Raw genomic sequence first — 18,133 nt, 5'->3', positions numbered from 1 at the left:
AATAAAGACATGAAATTAGATAGCCTATCATCGGGTGATAAAGACTCACCACTGTTACTGTAATGCTGAGAATCCGAGGGACTAAGTGAGATTCAGGAACTGAGCGTCAGCACCTATGATATGAGTCATCATAGTGCAAAAGAGAGGTATGCGATCAGTACTTTAAATATACTGGTATGCTAAATGAGGTAGGTTAACATACAGGGTTTCATGAATAGGAGTAATGATCTATCTGAATATACATGTAAAACATGGAATACTGAATAGAGCACATGAAATCTGTAAATACTTAACATGCATGAAAGTTTGTAAAATATTGAAAATACATAAAAATCTGTAGACACTGAGGATGCATGACCAAGCACATGACATGAACTGGATGAAATCTACAAACTAAAATACTAAAAATAACTGAAATTGTATGATTTGGTCAAACAACACTAAGACTGAATAACTGAGCTGGGATTATAGCTGAGACTATATCTGAGACTGTGGGAGGTATCATCTAACTAACATTCCCCAATTTGAGCTAATCAGGGTCCAACCTGTAACCCTAGTTAGAAGGGTGTTAATACCATGCCATGGGTACTAACAATGGCTGTGTGGATCCACTAAACTAATATCATATCCAAAGGACTAAAGGTGTCAAGCTTGAACTGACGGGTGGCCCCTGTAAGATAGTCAAGCTTAATCTGATGGGTGACTACTCATGTCCTATGCTGGCTATGTAGTTTCGGAGTATAGGTACTGCTACTAACGACTCTGCCTATCTGACGGGGAAGCCGCCACCCCTACACTCGCTCGGTGCTAAATCCTATTCCCAACTAAATAACACTGAAACATTAGACTTTTCTGAGTTTAACTGACTATTCTGATAACGTTCATAGTATAATCTGAAGTTATTTTGAAGATATCGAGACAACATTAAGTAAACAACTATGATTTTGGCTATTCAATACCCCCAGGACTCAAAATAATAGTAGTAGCATGACATTAAAACATTAAAGGACATAGCATGAAGACTCTTATTAAAACAATTGCTCTTGTAGGAATTTTATCAAACACTTATAGTTCATGGTTTAAAATAATCATAGAATTACTAAAGGACCGACATAATTGACATGAAATTATCATAAAAAAAACTAAGTCATGATTTAAATCAACAAATGATAACATTAAAACATGATAAATCGAATAACAACAATAACTTCATTAAAAAAATGGTATTAAATAAAAGTTCATAGATATTAATGGATGAAATCATGATTTAAAATCAAATAACTTAAAAAGATTACAACTTTATAATTAAAAGGTTAATTAAGCTCCATGGATAAAAGAAATCCCTGGTTGAACATCTAACATACCTGGGATAATGAATTTGGAAGGATTGATGGAGAGTTCTTGAGATTTGACCTTGATTCTTAAGAGCTAGGGTTCTAGTTTTTGAAAAGAGGATCTTCAATTTTGAAGAAGAGCTGAATAATAAATGACTATGAGGCTGAATTTCATGTTTTAGGTTAGTTAGGGCCGTGGAAGAAGACCCAATTACCCTTGGATGAATTTAATAATGGAAGCTAAAAACTAAAAAAAATAATTATTAGCCTTGGGCAATGTGCCACTGTAGCATCAAGCCGCTGGAAAATGGATAACTGGGACCTGGACAAACATTGTGCCGCGGTGCCATCGCAGTAAAACTTTGGATGCTATTTTGGCCTGCTCCACGATGCACCATGATTGTGGAGTATCACTAGAAATTGACAATTGTCATTTGGGCTACCTACGTGATGCGCTGAGGGTTAAAATGACGGTGTTTAACAATTGAAACTTAAAATCACCATAACTTCTTAGCCGATTATCGAATTTGGGCAAATTTTATATCATTGTAAAGCTAATTGAATTTCCAATACAATGGCAGGCTCTAAAATAAAAAATAATGAGTGTTTCAAAAATTTCATGTACAAATACTCATGTATTAGGACTCAGATTTTGCTAGGAAAATACAAAGTGTTACAGTAGCCTCTTGAGCATAGAGCTTCAGTTAATTTTACATAACGCTGCCTACTGGCCTATTTAAGTCCATAAAGAGACTTATTCAATCAACATACTAGATTAGGGGCTAGTACTTGAAGTCAAGGTAGAACCTCCATATACATCTCCTTATGCAAATCTCCATGGTAAAATGCATTATTAACATCTAACTGGTACATTGGCCACCCCTTTTTGACTGTTGTGATTAATAAAGCTCTAATTGTGGTTATCTTGACCACAGGAGAAAATGTTTCTGTATAGTCAATGCCAGCTTATTATGTGTACTCTTTAACAACAAGCCTAGCCTTTAGCCTCTAAATACTACCATCTGCTCTATGTTTTATTTTATATACCCACCTGCATCCTATGGTTTTCTTTCTAGGAGGTAATGGAACTAGATCTTAAGTGTTATCATCAAATTCTTAGGTCATGGCCAACTGCCATGCAGGGTTAATAGTTGTCTCTATGTAAGAAGTTGGTTCCATATCAATGCAAACATTTCTTACAAGATATTGACTATTAGAAATTAGTTCATTATGATCCATGCGTTGATGATTGGAAAAAAGTGAACTAAGAGAAGTAGAAGACAAGTTAGTTGAATGATGGGCAGGTGACTTAAGATTAGGAATATAATAGATTTAATCAGACATATGAGCAGGAGTTTGGATACTTCTAGTGAACCTTCCAGGCTCTATGTAGTAAACACTATCAGAGAGATTAACAGGTTTTTTAGGTGGTACATCAACGCCAGGTGATATGACAGGACAATGGGATAGACTACTGGCAGATGGATGTGCTGCTACTACTGAAGTAGAAATGTGTGGTGTGTCAAGATCATCATTAGAGTTTAAAGCATCCATAAAAATAAAAGGAAGCAACTTTGTAGAAGATGATGTAGTGGTAGATAATGCAGTAAAGGGAAATATATCTTCATGGAAAACAACATCCCTAGAAATGTGTATTCTTTTTGTGGCTAGATTAAGAACTGTGTAACTCTTAGTGTCAAAAGAGTAACCAATAAAAACATGAGGAGTAGTTCTCAGCTCAAATTTAGCTCTATGAGGTATGGGAACAGTAGGGTAACAAAGACAACCAAAGCTTCTCATATGAGAATAAAGAGGTTTTGTGCGGTATAAAATTTCATAGGCGCATTTGATTTGCAACATAGTGGAAGGCAATCTAAAGTATGTGGCACACAAAGCATATTCTCCCCAGTACTTGGTGGGAATCTTGGATTGAAAAAGGAGTGCTCTGGCAGTTTTAAGTAGGTACTTGTGTTTTCTTTCCACAATACCATTTTGTTGTGGTGTATATGAACATGTTTTCTGGTGAAGGATTTCTTTAACTTGGAAAAATGCAGTAGTTTCTAAGTTAACAAACTTGAAACCATTATCATTTCTAAAGGTTTTAATAGTGATATAAAACTGGTTCTCTACCATGGCAGTGAAAGCTTTCAAGACTTGAAGAGCATTGCTCTTAGTGCTCAAAAGTTGGGTCCAGGTTGACCTACTAAAGTCATCGACAATAGTGATGAAATACTTAAAATGATCATTTGTGGATACATGATAGGGCTCCCACAAATCAACATGTTGTAACAACCCGCATTTCGAACTATAATGTAAATTGTCATTCCTATGCGTAATAGTTCAAAAAGCCAATAAATGCCATAAAAATTTGGTGTGTTAATCAATTATGTAGTGTGAAAATCTAGTTGGGCTTGAATTAAGATTATAAACGTCCCTTAACTCAAAGGCGAGTTGAAAGCCTTCCTATCGATTGAGTTTTAATGAGAGTCTAAACTTGGGTTAATTTCCATTGACCATAACTTTTTGTCTATATCAAATTAGGAGGCCTACTATATATGAAATAAAAGGTCTTTGAGTCTTCTTTCTAACTCCATTGGCTTTTTTCTTAATCCAATATCGGAGTAGAAATTTATGCTCATTTTACTTTGAAGTACCTGTCTGCCAAAATGTGACGACGAGGCTGACGACCTATCAGCTGGGTGACAGCCCGTCCAACCTAGTCCTGAGCCTAAGGTAGTGAATTGAGAAAACTAGCCTAAAAGTGATGACCTGGGTGACGTCTTATCACCTGAGTGATGGCCCATCAACCCTGGTCGTCAACTGATGCAATTATGCAACTTTTTTTTAATTCCTTAGGGATATTTTGGTCTTTCCCTCATTCCAAAAACCTTTCACACAAATTAAATCACCCCTTAAGCATTATTAATCAATCATTATCAGTTATACAACATCAAAAACTTCCTTTTCACTCTCAAAATAATATCAAACTAGGGTTTTCTCCAAGAATAAGGAATCAAGAAAATCACTCCTTAAGCTTAAGATTTTCAAGGAACAAATCAAGATTCAAGTTCTACTCTTTAAAAACCTGTAATCTAAGGTACGTAGGGTTTTTGTAAAATACATGAGCATGGTGAAATTATCTTAATCATGTTTAAATATTTAGAAATCATTGATTTATGAAAGGGTATTGAAATTTCAACTATAATTATGTATTGTGAACCTTTCTTAATATTAAAGTTTTGGTCTTGAGGTCTTGCCCATAAACTTGATGTTTGTTCATATATATACATATATATTCATATGGTTTGTTGTTTGAAACTTGAATTGAGAGCACGAAAAATCATAATCCTTCTCTTATTTTAAATCCCCTTGTGTTCATATGTTATGAATTGTTCAAATCCCTATTGAGAAGCATATTACAAACGTCTTTACTATTACATAAGACTTGGTTTTGATTATGAATTAAAGAGAGAGAGGTTTTACATGTTGACAAATGTTGACGATATATAATGAAAGAATTGCATGGTTTTTCAAAAATACATGACCACCACATGTTTGTTGAAATGTTAAAAAATGAGATTCTTTGCATAATTTGACATATATTTTGAAGTACAAATTCTCTTGAACTATTTGAATGATATGGTGATCCAATCTTTGTGTTTTGAATGAAGAGACTATCCAATGATATTTTATGGCTTAGAGATACAAATTTCAAGTTATTGGTATGATGATACCATTTAAATGAATGCCATAATAGAGTAAGAGTTTCAGATTTTTATTTTGAGAGAATACATGTCTTAAAGAGCTATAAATGGTCTTAAAGAGAGAGAGGTGGTTGCTCGAAAAAGGCTTAAGTTCAGATAACTCCTATCCCAAAACCGTGTTTTGCCGATACGAGTTTATTATGTCCCCAAGTGGGACCGTACGCTAGCCTAGTGCCCTTTGGCGTATTAGAGATAAAGACTACAACCCTTGTGGCAAACTTGGGTTTGGGGTTTGGCTGCCGAGTTAAGGATATATTCCATATAGCCCGTGGGATTGTAAAGTTATAGGGTATACCACCTAGCTCAAAATTAAGATAAAGAGTGAGTCATGGATTTTAAATTATTGTTCAATGTCTTTGAAATATTCCCATGTGTTTTTCATATATCATATATAAATTATTTACAAACTGCTCTTACATATATTGTATAAAAATACTTTATTTTGGATTGCTCTGCATACCAGTACAATTGTATTAACCCCTATATTTCAGGGTCTGAGGCTCAGTCAAGGGGTCCCGCTAAGCCATAGATTTGCCAGACAGAAGTGTCCCGTTGGTGAGCCTCCTTTATTTTAGAAGGCCTATTTTTTTTAGAACATTGTTATTTCATTTTTGTTTTGGGTTTGACTAGGGGCCTTTTCCCAGTTTAGACAAGATGTTGGTTTTGATGTATTTAGAGATTTCGTAGACTGAATATTAGATGTTCTTAAAGAGTTATGAATTTCATTTAAAATGGGTCAATTTGATTATAATGTCGACCATGATTCTGTATTATAATATTTCTACTTTTTCTTCTTATTGTATGAGTATTGTGGATGATTGCCAAATAGACAGGGGCACTCGGGCCTTTATAGTTCGGGATACCCATCACGGCTAGGGCCTCTGCCCGGGTTGTGAAAAACTTGGTATCAGAGCATGGTTTATGGTCCTAGGATGTCTACAAAATTACATCGAGTTGAGTCCTGTTTATGGGTGTGTAGCGCGCCACACTTATAATTGGAAACCTACAAGGCATATAGGAATGTCTCTCTTGTTTCATGATTTAGTTTGTGATATAGAGTCTGTATGTCCTCTAATCAATGATATCTTGTGTTATAGAAAGTTACCATTCCTCCTCATAGAATCAATGAATAACGTGCTCAGGCTGAAGATGTTTGTCCCACTTATGGGATGCGAACCCTTAATAGAGCTCGTACCCCAGAGTTTATTCCTACCCCAGGAGTTCCCCCAGTTTTGACCAGTCCACCTCAGGCTCCACGAACCAATATTAACCGTCCCCTGCCTCCTCAGAGAGAGTTTTTAAATGCTGAGTTCAGATAGTCTATTCATATGATTGCATAGCTGGTAGCCTCTCAGATTCATTGGTCTGAAGATGTGGGTTCTGTATATGGTTCATCTAAGATTACCCGAGTTGGTCCATTCATGAGACTTAAACCCCCCATATTCACTGGCATGAAGGTGGAGGATAACCCCCAAGGGTTCACTGATGAGTTGGAGAAGATTTTCAAAGTGATGCATATGAATGAGGTTGAAGGTGTAGAGTTAAAAGCCTATCAACTAAAGAATATGGCAAATTAATGGTATAATGAGTGGGAGGATTCAAAGGGTAGTAATGTTGAGCCTTCTATGTAGAGCGATTTCATGAAGGCTTTTCTGGACTAATTCTTTCCCCAGGAATTGAGTGAATCCAAGGGTGAAGAGCTTATGAACTTGAAGCAAGGGAAGATGAGTGTTAAGGAGTACACCTTGAAGTTCAATCAATTATCCCGCTATGCCCCAGAATTGGCAGGTAACATGAGAGCCCACATAAAGAAGTTTGCATCTGGTCTCTCGGATGATTTGGTGTTGGAATGCAAAGGGGAAATGCTGAACAGAGATATGGGTTTCTCCAGATTATCTATTCACGGGCAATAGGTTGAGGAACAGAAGAAGAGGGTTGCTGAAGTACGAAAGAAAGACAGGCAGACTAAGAGGGCCAGATCTGTAGACCAGAACAACAGTCAGTAACAAAATGGTAATTGGGGTAACAAATGGCCGAAGAAAAACGTTTAGGGTAAAACGCAGTCTTCAGCTAGCGCTCTAGCGCCCAGACCTCCAGTATATCGGTAGTTTTAGAATTTTTAACCCAACCATGGATCGGGAGTATAGGGTCCTCAATCCCAGGGGAGTGTGGCTTGACTGTTATAACAGTACCCTCCGTGCAGCTCGTGCCAAAAGAACCACCCAGGAAGATGTCAATTTGTCATGATGGTGTGTTACGCTTATGGATAGCCAGGCCATATCTAAAGGGATTGCCCGACTACAAGAGATAGTGCTGGAGGTTCCAAGTCCCAAGTTAATTCATTAGTGCTACCACCTCCTAAGGGTACTAGTTCAGCTCGGGAGCGGACACAATTGGTTATATGCTCTGACTAATGGACAGGATGCAGAGGTGTCAGCAAATGTGGTCATGGGTATGTTACATATCTTCTCCCACAATGTGTATTGTTATATGATCCTGGGTCTACTTTGTCTTATGTAACCCCGTATGTGGTAGTCAGTTTTGGCTTTGAACCCAAAAATATTCTAGAACCCTTCTTTGTATCTACTTTTGTTGGTGACTCTGTTGTGGCTAGGAGGGTGTATAAAAATTTTATTTTGTCTATATATAATCATGATACTGTGGTAGATCTTGCAGATCTTGATATGATTGACTTTGATGCTATTTTGGGAATGGATTGGCTTTATTCGTGATATGCCACCCTAGATTGTAGAGCCTGAAAGGTCACTTTCTCCTTTCTAAATGAGCCAGTGATAGAATGAGAGGGATTCTTTAGCGCCTAAAGGGAAGTTCATCTCTTATCTCAAAGCCCGCAAACTTATATCTAAGGGTTATTTGTATCATCATATTTGGGGTAAAGGATTCAAATACTGAAAGTTTTCTCCAGTCTATCCTGTAATTAATGTATTTCTGAAAGTTTTTCCTAATGATCGTCCAGGGATTCCACCTAATAGGGAGATAGATTTTGGCATTGACTTATTACCAGAAACTCATTCTATTTCTATCCCGCCATATAGAATGGCTCCTGCAGAATTGAAAGAGTTGAAAGAACAGTTAAAAGATTTTCTTAACAAGGGCTTTATCTGTCCTAGTGTTTCTCCCTGGGGTGTACCTGTACTCTTTAGAGTACTAAGTATTTCTCAAAAATAGACCTTCATTTGGGGTATCATTAGTTGAAGGTTAGGGAGGCTGATATTCCCAAAACAACTTTTCAAACCTGATATAGCCATTATGAGTTCTTAGTTATGACCTTCGAACTAACTAATGCCCCTGGTGCTTTCATAGACCTTATGAATAGGGTGTTCCATCAATTTCTAGACCTGTTCATCATAGTTTTCATCAACGACATCTTATTTCACTCCAAGAATGAGGAAAATCATGACAGTCATCTCCAAATTTCTTCAGACCCTAAAAGATCATAAATTGTATGAAAAATTTTCCATGTGTGAATTCTGGCTTAGTGCTATTAATTTCTTGGGGCATATTATGTCTAGTGAGATAATTAAGATTTATCCCCAAAAGATTGAGGTAATAAGGAAATAGCCTAAACCTACGACTCCAATCGACATTCAGAGCTTCTTGGGTTTGGCAGGGTATAACAGAAGGTTCGTAGAAAATTTTTCTTCTATAGATGCTCCACTTACCAGGTTGACACAAAAAAGGTGAAATTTGTGTGGTCTGACTCTTGTGAGAATAGCTTTGAGAAATTGAAGGACAAGTTGACTACTGCACCTGTATTGACCCTTCTCGAAGGTACAGAGGATTTTGTTATGTACTGTGATACATCCCGGGTGGGACTTGGATGTGTACTTATGTAGCATGGTAAGGTGGTAGCTTATGCATCTAGGCAGTTAAAGGTGCATGAGCGAAATTACCCCACCCATGACTTGGAGTTGGCAGCAGTTGTGTTCGCATTTAAGATATGGCACCATTATTTGTATGGTGTACATGTTGATATATTTACTGACCACAAAAATTTGCTGTATGTTTTCTCATAGAAAGAACTTAATCTCAGGCATAGGTGGTGGTTTAAATTGTTGAAGGACTATGATATGAGCCTGCACTATCATCCAGGCAAGGAAAATATAGTAGTCGATGCCCTTAGCAGGTTATCAATGGGCAGTCTTTCATATATTGAGAAAGGGAAAAGAGAGATGGTGAAAGATATTCACCAGCTTAAAAATCTAGGGGTTCGACTTTTGGATTCCAAAGATGGAGGATTAATTGTTCATGAGATAGCTAAATTTACCCTATGTTCTGAAGTTAAGGAAAAATAGGTTAAAGACCCCATCTTGATGCAGATTAAGAAAGATGTTGGGCAACAGAAGGTGATGGCTTTTGAAATTAGAGGTGATGGGATTTAAGGTATCAAGGTAGGATGTGTGTGCTAAATATGGATAGATTACGGGAAAGAATTCTTGGCGAGGCTCACACTTAGAGATATGTTGTTCACCCAGGCTCTAAAAAAAGTATCATGATCTTAAGACAATTTATTGGTGGAACAATATGAAACGCGATGTTCCTGCTTTTGTTTCTACGTGTTTGAATTGTTAACAAGTCAAAGTGGAACATTTGAGACCAGGTGGAACTTCTCAAGAGATAGCTTTGCCTATATGGAAGTGGGAGATGATTAATATGGATTTCATCATGGGGCTTCCAAGTTCCCAAAACTAATATGATTCAATTTGGGTGATCATAGATCGGATGACCAAGTCATCTCACTTTCTTCTTGTGAGAATTGACTAATTGGGAGATATTATACCAAGCTGTACATAGAGAAAATAGTTCGTCTGTGTAGGGCATTGATATCCATTAATCTAATTGAGGTACGCAATTCTCTTCACAGTTGGTGGTATTTCCAGAGAGGTTTAGGTACCCAAGTGAACTTGAGCACTGCCTTCCACCCTTAGACTGATAAGCAAGCTGAACGCGCCATTCAGACCCTTGAGGATATGTTGAGAGCCTGTATAATTGACTTCAAAGGTAGTTGGGTAGATCATTTTCCATTGATAGAGTTCGCCTATAATAATACTTACCATGCCAGTATTCACACGTCTCCTTTTGAAGCACTTTATGGGAGAAGATGTAGATCAATAATTGGGTGGTATGAAGTAGGTAAAACCCAATTATTCGGGCCTGATTTTGTTCATCAGGCAATGGAGAAGGTGAAGATCATTAGAGAGCAACTTAAGATAGCTCAGAGTCATCAGAAATCCAATATCAATGTTAGGAGAAGGGATTTACAATTTGAGGTTGGTGATTGGGTGTTTCTCGAAGTCTCCCCTATAAAGGGAGTCATGCATTTTGGAAGGAAAGAAAATCTTAGTCCTCGTTACATAGGACCGTATCAGATTTTAAAGAGGATTGGTGGGGTTGCCTGTGAGTTAGATTTGCCCACAAGTCTGGCTTCTGTTCATCCAGTATTCCATGTTTCTATGTTGAAGAAGTGCATTAAAGATCATTCCCTAGTGTTGCCTGTAGAGGAGATCAATGTGAAAGAATTCTTGTCGTATGAAGAAGAACCCATTGCCATTTTGAATGGCCAAGTTCGGAAGTTGAGAAGCAAGGAAATAGCTTCGGTTAAGGTGATGTGAAGGAATCAAAAAGCTGAGGAAGCTACTTGGGAGTCAGAAGATGATATGCGTGAGAGGTACCCAAACCTTTTCGAAGCCATGGATGATGATTTAGAAGGTACAAATCCTATTCTACTCTTTTATTCCATTTAATTCTTGAAATAGTGCTTGTTGTGTCCCGAGTCATCATTCGGGGATGAATAATCCCAAGAGGGGATAATATAACAACCCGCATTTTGGGCTAAAATGTAAACCGTCATTCCGATGCATAATAGTTCAAAAAGTCAATAAATCCCATGAAAATTTAGTGTTTTAATCAATTATGTAGTGTGAGAATCTAGTTGGGCTTGAATTGAGATCATAGAGGTCCCTTAACTCAAAGGAGAGTTGAAAGCCTTCCTATAGATTGAGTTTTAGTGAGCCTCTAAAGTTTGGTCAATTTCCATCAAACATAACTTTTTGTATATATCAAATTAGGAGGCCTACTATATATGAAATGAAAGTTCTTTGAGTCTTTTTCCTCTCAACTAGTTTTACCTTAATCCGATATTAGAGTAGAAAGTTATGCTCATTTTACTTCGAAGTGTTTGTGTGCCAAAATATGACGGCGAGGCTGACGACCTATCAACTGGGTGACAGGCCGTCAGACCTAGTCATCAGCCTAAGGCAGTGAATGGTAAAAACCACCCCAAAAGTGATGACCTGGGTGACGGCCAATCACCTGAGTGACGGCCCATCAACCCTGGTCGTCAACTGATGCAATTATGTGACTTTTTTGGGTTCCTTAGGGGTTTTTTGGTCTTTCCCTCATTCCAAAAAGCATTCACATGAATTAAATCACCCCATAAGCGCTATTAGTCAATCATTATCAGTTATACAATATCAAAAACTTCCTCTTCACTCTCAAAATAAGATCAAACTAGGGTTTCCTACAAGAATAAGAAATCAAGAATATCACTCCTTAAGTCCAAGATTTTTTAAGAACGAATCAAGATTCGAGTTCTACTCTTTAAAAACCTGTAATCTAAGGTACGTGGGGTTTTCCTAAACTGCATAGGCATGGTGAAATTATCTTAATCATGTTTAAATGTTTAGAAATCATGGATTTACGAAAGGGTATTGAAATTTCAACTACAATTATGCATTGTGAATCTTTCTTGATAGTTAAGTTTTGGTCTTGAGGCCTTCCCCATAAACTTGATGTTTGTTCATACATATATGTATGCATGGGGTTTGATGTTTCAAACTTGAATTGAGAGCACGAAAAATCATAATCCCTCTCTTGTTTTAAATCTCCTTGTGTTCATATGTTATGAATTGTTCAAATCCATATTGAGAAGCATATTACAAACGTCTTTACTATTGCATAAGACTTGGTTTTGATTATGAATTGAAGAGTGAGAGGTTTTACATGTTGACAAATGTTGAGGATATATAATGAAAGAATTGCATGGTTTGTCAAAAATACATGACCACCACATGTTTGTTGAAATATTGAAAAGAGAGATTCTTTACATAATTTGACATATATTTTGAAGTACGAATTCTCTTGAACTGTTTGAATGATATGGTGATCCAATCTTTATGTTTAGAATGAAGATACTATCCCCTGATATTTTATGGCTCATAGATATGACTTGCAAGTTATTGGTATGACGATACCATTTAATTGAATGCCATAACAGAGTAAGAGTTTCAGATTTTGATTTCAGAGAATGCATGTCTTAAAGAGCTAAAAATGAGCTTAAAGAGAGTTAGGTGGTTTCCCGAAAAGGCTTGAGTTTAGATAACTCCTAGCCCAAAATAATATTTTGCCAATACGAGTTTATTATGTCCCCAAGTATGACCGTACGTTGGCCTAGTGCCCTTTGGTGTATCAGAGATAGAGACTCCAACCCTTGCAGTAAAATTGGATTGAGGGCTTGGCTGCCGAGTTAAGGGTAGATTCCATATAGCCCATGGGATTGTAGAGTTGTAGGGTATACCACTGTAATACCTAGAACTTTCTTTAAGCGAAATTTAGCCTTTAGAAGATTAAGAGATGATTTCCAATGTGAATAATGTTTAAATCAGATAGATTTTTCCTAATTTTGATTTTTTCTCATATGGGGAATTGAATTAGCTATCCAATGATACCAATTTTGTCCAAAACCGATATTGGGATGAGAAGTTATGGCCATTTTTCTAAGAGTTATCAGAACTACCTAGGTGCAACGGGAAGGTTGATGGACCATCGAGCTTGCGACGAACCGTCTCTCAAGCCGTCGCAACCAAGGAAATATTCCCTTTCACTGGCCAAGTGCGACGGTCAGGCTGACGGACCATTAGCTAGGGACAGACCATCGCCCAAGCCATCACAGCTAAGGCAGTGAGTACCTATTCCGATCCAAGTGCGACGATCAGGCTGACGGACCATCGGGCCAGCGACGGACCATCACATGAGCCGTCGTAGATCCCGTTCAACAAATTTAAAGCCGTTTTAAAAGGAATTTTTGAGCTTTTCCACCTCTTTTAACACCGAGATATATCAAAACGGAACATATAACTTCAAACTGATCCAAAGCATCAAGAACTAGGGTTTTCTCTTATGATTAACCCTCAAGAGAAAGACCCAATTCTTTCTTCAAGGTTTCACCATATACTTTACGAATTGAATTAAGATTCATGGTTCCCAAGTCAAAAGCTTCAAGAACCCTCACTCAAGAGTACGAAAGAGAGTCTCAAGCAAACTTGTTCATCTAAATTCATAATCCAAGGTATGTGGGGTTTGAACAAGGTTAACTCTTTCACCCTTGTGCCCAAAGGCTTATTTTAAATAAAAATTTCTGCAAATTATGAGATTTTTCATGAAATTGAAGTTAGGGTTTATACCCATTATTATTGTTTGCAAGATTTTGAGATTTCCTATGGATTAAAGGTTGAATTACATTATTTTGTTAATATTTCCATGCCTATTTCTGAATTTTCCAAATTTTAAGATGATTATGAATGTTTTGTTATCAAGCATGAATTTTGAGATGTTGAAATGATGATATTCATATTATGACTTATTTTTCCAATATCTTGATTGAGATGATTGTAAGATTTTTAAGATAATGGTTGAGCATGATGTTTAAATATAATTTCGATGCATTAAAGCTTTATATTTTGAGTCCTAAGTACATGTGATGAGTGTATAAGGAGATTATGATCTTAAGTTTTGTTGATAAGTTTTGATAAGTACTTTCAAAAGCTAAGATAAGAGAAGCATAATTTGGTCTTTATTATAGACTCTTGAGTTATTTTAAGGTGGATTTCCTAAAGTTTTGAGCCTAAGTAGGGGAGTAGTATTTAGCACCGAGTTAGGTATGAATCCAAGGTCTCATACCCCAAAACTATGTGCCAATGCAGGATTGAGATTTGTGGGCCTGAGGCCGAGATAGTGATCACTAAAGTTAAGGTTCCATTCTGATGGAAAGGGTAGAACATCTTTCCCCAACGTGGGCAAGACGTTGGACTCCATGTCAGCTCACATGGTTCATGTCGGTTAAGAGAACCTCTCTGATAGTAAAAGTAAATAACAACTTTTGAGTATATTTCTTAATATAAGTTTTTTCCCTAATGATTTTAGAAATTGAGTGTAAAGGATCACAAAACTTTTTCAGATATTGAATTACTTGAGATTTTCAGTTACAGAGTTACAAGTTTAGTTTTCAGGCACAAAGGTGAGCTCCTTTTTCACTTAGCCTATATGAATTGAGAAAAAGTATTTCTTATGCAGAAAGAAATTTCAGATTTCTTTTAGTTTACAAGATTACAAGAACAAGAAGAGAATACAGATTTTAGAACCAAATATTGTGGGTCACGATATTTGTAAAGCATGTTTTGATTCTTATGGCTACTTATTTCGGTATTTCAGATATTCCAGTTTATGTGAGTCATGTACATTTAGCATGCATTGTTTTATAAATGACGACTATGAGATATATTTTTACTTATGCATTCACCCCCATATACTCAGTACATCCTCAAATTACTGATCCATATATATATTTCTATGTGCTACATTGTCTCATAATGTAGGTACAAGTTTCAATATACACATTCAAACTCAGACAGTTACAAATTCCAGCCTAAGATGATGAGTCCTCCTACTTCGAGGACTTAAGTTATACTTATTTATATTCTTTACTTTCTCATTAATATGTATTGATTAGTGATAGTTGGAGTAGCTTTCCAGCTATCTATAGTCAATATTAGTAGAGGCTTCATAGACAGACAGTAGAGTTAATGTATTCAATTTCAGTTTTCTTTGTGAAAGTAGAGTTGTAATCATGTGAATTCAGTTTTTTATTGAATATATTTCAGAAAAGAATTATCTTCCACTGATTTTGTACAGATTTAGCTATTTTTATTCAGTTGCTTATGAGTTATGCTAGTAGAAGGGTTAGCTTGGGGTCACTTATAATCCTAAGCACCATGTGACATCTCGGGACCCATTTTTGGGGCGTTACAACCACCTAGCTCAGAATTAAGATAAAGAGTGAGTCATGAATTTCAGATTATTATTCAAAGTCTTTTAAATATGCCCATGTGTTTTTCATATATCATATATAAATTGTTTACAAACTTTTCTCACGTATGTTGTATAAAAATACTTTATTTTAGATTGCTCTACATACCAGTACAATTATATTGACCCCCTATATTTCAGGGTCTGAGGCTCAGTCAAGGGGTCCCGCTAAGCCGTAGATTTGTTAAACAGAAGTGTGTAGTTGGTGAGTCTCCCTTATTTTAGAAGACCTATGTTTTAGAACATTGTTATTTCATTTTTGTTTTAGGCCCGACTAGTGGCCTTGTCCTAGTTTAGACAAGATGTTGGTTTTGATGTGTTTAGAGATTTCATAGACTAAATGTTAGATGTTGTTGGAGAGTTATGAATTTCATTTGAAATGGGTTAGTTTGATTATAATGTCGACCATGATTCCGTATTATGATCTTTTCGCATTTTCTTCTTATTGTATGAGCATTGTGCATGATTGCTAGATAGAAAGGGGTGCCCCGGCCTTTGTAGTTCGGGATGCTCATCATGGCCAGGGCCTCTAATCGAGTCGTGACACATGTACTAGTTCAAAAACATGTGAGGTCAAAGTAGTTCTTTGCTTGAAGGGCAACCTTTCTTGCCTGGACATGGGACACACAGAACACATGAAAGGTTGTTTTGATGAGAAGGTGACTGGAATGCTTGAAATAATCTTTATTTTGATAAAAGGGACATGTCCTAATATATTATGCCACAAAACATTCACATTGTTCTTAGTGAAAACATTCAAATTGGAGGAGGCGTGAACACATGAAACATTTATAGTAGAAGCAGGTTTATCTAAATAAGATGTCTGCTTAGTTGAAAACAAAGTACAGTGCTGTTTTTGTAAAAGTAAATCAGTAGCTAGAGTAGAAGAGGAATATTATTTGTTACAATGACAACACAAAGACAAACTAGAACAAGCAGTTGATGTAGGATTTGAATGAGAAGTATGCAGACACCTGGGACACAAGAAATAGAGACCAACTTCAGCCCTACCAATCACTAGAGGCCTCTTCATTGAAGGGCCTGCAGGAAACAAAAGTCCTTGTTAAAGTTGGCAGTGTAACCTGAATGAAGTGTCATAGTGTGAATGGATATCAAATTATATTGGAAGAATGGTACAAACAATACCTTTTCCAAGATAATTAGAGGTCCTAGTGCCACAGTACCAACTTGAGTTACCTTGACTTTATATCTATTTGGCAACATTACCAATAGAAGGTAAGGAAGAGTGACAATGTTATGCAGGGGTGGAATATTAAAGGTCATGTGCTTCGAGGATCCTGAATTAAATATCTATAAGTCAGATTTGTTTTGGAAACATTCATAAGACAATTTACCAAAATCAATAGAGGAGGTACAGACTAAAGTAACTGCAAAATCAATTGTGCCACTGACAAGTGCAGAATGGCCAGAACTGTCATTAATATGCTCGTGCTGGAAGGTCTTCAACACATCTTGAATTCTACCGTATTGATCCTTAGTGAGATTCAAATTATACAATTTCTCGGGTGCATGTACATCTCGAATCCCCACACCAGTTCCTAATTTCACTGCACAGTGAGCATTTGCTACTGTTCTATTATTATTTCCTCTATTGTACCTATTGAAGTTGGAAGATCCTCGAGAATTACTGTGTCTTGGTTTGGAGTTATGAAAATTGTTGTTCCTCTGAATAAGATATTGTTGTCTATTGAAGTTTTGATTGGAATTTTATTGCTGAGCTTGTGCAGTGTTGCTGGATCCAGAAGAAAAACCATAGAGCAGGAAATATTTTTCCTTGAAATGACTAGTCCTCTTGCAATAGTCATAGAATTTTATTTGTATGGAATAGGACCAGATTAATTGGATATGGAGTAGCTAGTCTTGTAAGATGGAGACCTACTGCTGCGAGTATGTAAAGCAGTGGCCTCGATGCTGAGATGACTAAATGACGTGATTTCCCTTTGTTGCTCATCTTGCACTAGAAGGGAAAAAGTTTCTGCCATGGAGGGCAAGTGATTCATCATTAATATGCTACCACGTATCACTGTATACACCTCATTTAAATCCATCAAAAACTAAATTAACCTCCTATCTTGCTCTGCTTTGTGAATATTAGCCTTGGTTCCACAAATACAATTACAGGTACATAGAGCCTTTAAACTAGAGTACTAAGTTCCTCCCAAAGTTTCTTCAGTTTTGTGTAATAACCAGTAATGTCAAGAGATCCTTGAGACACATCATTAATTTCCTTTTGTATTTGGTATAATTTCGCACCATTAGCCTGCTCATATCTACTTCTAATTATAGTCAAAGTTTCTCAGAGTCTATAACATATTCAACACTATATGTAATTTTCCTCGACAAAAAAGTCAAAATCCATGAAGTAACAATATCTTCACATCGCACCCATAACCTGTATATAGGGTGATCAAGATTAGGTTTTGCGCACTCTCCAGTGATGAATCCCAATTTATTTTTCACTGATAATGAGATTTTTCACTGATAATGAGAAAAAAAATGCTTCTCCTCCATGAGTGATAACCAATGCCGACAAAAGGAATGGGTACCAATGCAGCTCTAGGATTATCAGAGGGATGCATATACAGTGGGTTATTTGAGTCAATTATAGAAGAATTAGAGGCACTTGATGAACTAAACTTTTTCCCTTTAATAATAAACATAAAAACAATTTAAAGAGTTGAAGTTAAACCAATATATATATCAACTTTGAATCCCCCTTTTTCAATATTCAAGTACTTCAATAGTTTACTTGACCATTTATGTATTTCTTCAATCAATTATAATTCTTTAGTTTAATAGCAATTGTGATAATTTATATTTCTATGCGATGGAATATATACACCACCTTTA

General features: G+C 36.5%; 1 long non-coding RNA gene across 1 annotated transcript; it reads right to left on the bottom strand.

Moving 5' to 3' along the window:
• Positions 1-16,054: 16,054 nt before the first annotated feature.
• LOC124889504 lies at positions 16,055-18,127 on the bottom strand. The gene is made up of 2 exons (XR_007048548.1): positions 16,409-18,127; positions 16,055-16,303 (listed from the first exon to the last, which is right to left on the bottom strand). It is a non-coding gene; the product is annotated as an uncharacterized LOC124889504 (long non-coding RNA).
• Positions 18,128-18,133: the final 6 nt, after the last annotated feature.

The sequence above is a fragment of the Capsicum annuum genome, chromosome 12 (genome assembly GCF_002878395.1).
Source record: "Capsicum annuum cultivar UCD-10X-F1 chromosome 12, UCD10Xv1.1, whole genome shotgun sequence".
In the NCBI taxonomy this organism is placed as follows: domain Eukaryota; kingdom Viridiplantae; phylum Streptophyta; class Magnoliopsida; order Solanales; family Solanaceae; genus Capsicum; species Capsicum annuum.
The sequence above is the reverse complement of the archived record's forward strand: the minus strand, read 5'-3'. Positions and strand labels throughout refer to the sequence as shown.